The 4,366-nt window shown below is 34.2% G+C and overlaps 1 pseudogene; it reads left to right on the plus strand.

The window, feature by feature from the left end:
• The first annotated feature begins 1,422 nt into the window (after positions 1-1,422).
• Positions 1,423-2,211, plus strand: LOC115295270 (annotated as a pseudogene).
• The last annotated feature ends 2,155 nt before the right edge of the window (positions 2,212-4,366 follow it).

The following is a 4,366-nucleotide window of genomic DNA, read 5'->3' on the forward strand; positions in this document are numbered from 1 at the left end:
AAGAAGGTGTCCTTCCTACCTTCCCAACAATGTGTTAAAAGGATCAAATATTTGATTGATTATAAAAGCGATATTTCAATTATTATATTCTTTCTTTTAAAAATGTTTATTTATTTTGGGGCACCTGGGTGGCTCAGTCAGTTAAGTGTCCAGCTGCGGCTCAGGTCATGATCTCAGAGTTTGTGGGTTCGAGCCCAGCGTCAGGCTCTGTGCTGATGGCTAGCTCAGAGCCTGGAGCTTGCTTCAGATTCTGTGTCTCCCTCTCTCTCTGGCCCTCCCTTATTCATGCTCTGTCGCTCTCTCCCTCAAAAATAAATTTAAAAAGACATTAAAAAAAAAAGAATGAACCCAACATAAACTATGGGCTTTGGATGAATATGATGTGTCAGTGTAGGCCCATCAGTTGTAACAAATCGATGCGGGATTTTGATAATGAAGGAGACTGTACATGTGTGGGAGCAGTGAGTATACGAGAAATTTCTGGACCTCTCTCAATTCTACTGTGAACCTAAATCTGCTCTAAAAAATTGAGTCTTAAAGAAGAAAAAATGAAAGGAGCTCTGCCCTATCTGAATAATTCATATTATTAGTTCATATTTTGTGTCACTTTACTTTTTAGAAATAATTAGTAATCCTCAAACTATATATCTCATCCTAAGTGCCTAGTAAACATGGCACTGCAGCCTACAATGTTTGTTTTACATAATCAAATGTTTTCCAGAACAAAATGATGACCTTATTCTTGTCAGGTTAGGTCATACCTACAGTTTGGAGTAGTATATTTTAACATAAAAGTGGATATGACGATCTTTTCCAGAAACAGATACCTGGAAGATTGAGGGACTCAAAAAAGTACCACATGAAATATGTTGAAAGAAATTGAAAATTGTTAGGCTGAAAGAAAATGTAGAAACAGAATGATTTAGGTTATTCCACTTAATTTGCAGAGTGCTGACAAATAGACAATGAATCGCAATTGCAGGAAGGCGAAGATAAAGAATGATATTCTAAATTAGATAATGTTCAAGCTTGGAAGCCTTATGCAATAAACAGTTTTATAGCCACAGGTGATTTTAGCACATGTTGAAATATTGAAGAGGAAATGTTTGTATTTAGCAAATATTTGGAGGAGAGTGATGAGAAGTGAATAATATAGATTTTTCAGACTTTTTAGGAACATGTTGCATTACAGCCTACATTGCAAACTTTCAAAGTTCGTCTTTCCTCAAAATGCTCAATTTTGTCCTTCACAGTTTTAAACACTATCAACTCCAATGTCTGAACCATTAGAATCTTGGCGTCAGACATTCCACTTTAATAGTTTTGATGTTCACTTTAAAAACTTCCTATGATTCTGCTTTCTGCCCATGAACACTTCAGAGTAAGTGTTTAAGTGTTAAAGTGTCCCCTCCCACTGCTGTCATGTCTAAGTCAGAGTCTCCTCAGAAGCCTAAACAGCTGCAGAAGCTCTTCATCAGAGGTTTGAACTTCAAAACAATGGATGAGAGTCTGAGGGGCCATTTTGAGCAATGGGGAAGGCTTATGGCCTGGGCGCTAAAATGAGAGATCCAAACAACAAGTACCCTAGAGACCTTGTTTTTGGTTTTGGTGTTGTCGTTGTGTTTGTTTGTTTGTTTGTTTTGTATGCCACTGTGGAGGAGGTGCATGAATGCAAGGCCACACAAGGTGGGTGAAAGAGTTGTAGAACCAAAGAGAGCTGTCTCAAAAGAAGATTCTCAAAGACCTGTGTCCACTTAACTCTGAAAAAGGTTTTGTTGGTATAATTAGAAAAGATACTGAAGAACATCTAAAAGATCATTTTGAACAATATGAGAAAACTGAAGTGATTAAAATCAAGACTGACTGAGGCAGTGTCAAAAAGAGAGGCTTTGCTTTTTTAACATTTGATGACCATGATTCCATAGACTAAACTGACATTCAGAAATAAATACCATTCTGTGAGTGGCTGCAACAGTGAAGTAAGGAGAGCTCTATCTAACCAAGAGATGGCTGGTGCTTCCTCCAGGTATGGAGGTCCAAGTGGTTCTGGAAACTTTGGTGGTGAGTCATGGAGGTGTTTTTGATGAGAATGACAACTTTGGTCATGGAAGAAACTTCAGTGGGCAAGGTGTCTTTGGTGGCAGTGGGGATGGCCATAATGGATTTGGTAAAGATGGAAGCAACTTTGGAGGTGGCAGAAGCTATAAATAATGATTTTGATAATCACAACAATCAATCTTCCAATTTTGGACCCATGAAAGGAAGAATTTTTGGAGGCAGAAGCTCTGGCCCATATGGTGTGGAGGCCAGTATTTTGCCAAACCACAAAACCAAGGTGGCTATGGCGGTTCCAACAGCAGCAGTAGCTACGGCAGTGGCAGACTGTTTTAATTACTTCCAGGAAACAAGTTTAGCATGAAAGAAGAGCCGGAGAAGTGACAGGGAAGCTACAGGTTACAAGAGATCTGTGAACTCAGCCAAGCACAGTGATGACAGGGCCTAGCTGCTACAAAGAAGACATATTTAGACAATACTCAGGTGTATGAGCAAAAACTTTAGGAGTCTCATTGTGATTCATTGTATAGCAGGTTATTTTATTTTCTGTTCTGTGGGAAGTGTACAGCATTCCAACAAAGGGTTTTAATGCAGATTTTTTTTTTTGGCACCCATCCACCCATGTCGTTGGTCACTAAATGTGACAGTCTGATCATGATGCTGAATATAGATAGATAGATAGATAGATAGATAGATAGATAGATAGATAGATGATAGATAGATAGATAGATAGATAGATAGATAGATAGATTTAATGTGCTGTGTAAAGCAGTCTACTCTGAAGCCATCTTGGTAAACTACCCCAACAGTATGAGGTTAGAATTCCTTCAGGGTCATGTCGGGTTTCATTTGAAATTTATTTGCAACCTGCTTGGGCACAGATGCCACTATCTCCACAAACCTTGCTGTAGTTGAAGTGTCAGTTAATGTGTTGTAACTTGGAGTTTACCATCAAAAGGGTCACCCATGCAAAGTCCTGGAGTTTATTTGGTTATCAACATGATTACTGGCACATCCTATGCAATATATTGAAATTGAATTATGGTATCAGATAAAATTATAGATGAGGAAAAAGAAAAACTTTCTATGATTCATTGAATATATCCTAAATTATTATCTTTACCAGTTTGTACCAACTAATTGTATCTACTTATTTACTCATGATCATGTATTTAAATAAAGACTCCCCTGACTGCAGGCTGAACATACAGAAACTTTTGAGATTCAAAAAAGAAAAAAACATTTCTTCTACCCTCTCCACAACAATACATGAAGTGGGCAATATTTCAAGCTTTGAAAATTTTGTGAATTAAATTATAAATAGTGATACTTTTTAAAATTATAATTGCTTTTTAAGCTTTTACAGGCTGCTAAAGTGGTTAATAATTGGAAGTAGATTCAGTTAGTTTAAATTAGGAAATTAGGATTTCAACGTATTATGTTTGTGAATACCAGTACATTTTAATTTCTGCATATAATTACTTTAATTATTATTTTGAAACTCTTGAAATCCCTACCAAACTTTTTAAAAAAGGCCTATTATTCAGCAAAGTGCTATTACATCTTATCTCTAAGTGTTTGATTTCCAGATGTGTTTCAAGAAATTTAATAAGAAAAAAATTTAGTAAGAGATTTTTTTAAAGGTTTATAAATTTGAGTTTGACAAATATTTCCTTTTATTTGTGGGGGTTGTTGCACTTAACATAGGTAATTTTAATTTAAACTATGAAAAATGTCAATCACTAATGTTTTCTTGGGCCTAAATACTATCAGTATTAATAGAGAAAAAGCACACATAGTAAGTTCTTAAAAATAAAAGCTGTATTTGATTAGCTTCCATTATATCAAAGAAAAAATATTTATAAATATACTTAATTAGTGTATCATGCATATTAATATTTTTTATTAAAATAGCTTTAGGCAGCATATTTTAAAATATTTTATACCATTAGTTGTTATAAAATATTTAACACCATTAGATGAATAACTTTGATGTAGAATGTAAAGATACTAATTTAATTTATATACTTCATATATATGTAAACTACATTATATAGTTTATATAGTATATAGTATATATCGTATATAGTATATACATTACATAGTATATATATTATACGATTAAATCATTAAGATTAATTTCTTTTAAAATGGGTTGAAATACATTATATGTAGAATTTTTAAAATAACTTTTAAGACCTAGTTCCAATTTGAGTTGTAAAAAAGTGATAAGCTAAATAATTTTTAAATGACTTTTGAGAACTTTGAATTAATATTTATTGAGCTTTTATATTCTATCAAACCCACACTC

The sequence above is a fragment of the Suricata suricatta genome, chromosome 7 (assembly GCF_006229205.1).
Source record: "Suricata suricatta isolate VVHF042 chromosome 7, meerkat_22Aug2017_6uvM2_HiC, whole genome shotgun sequence".
In the NCBI taxonomy this organism is placed as follows: Eukaryota; Metazoa; Chordata; class Mammalia; order Carnivora; family Herpestidae; genus Suricata; species Suricata suricatta.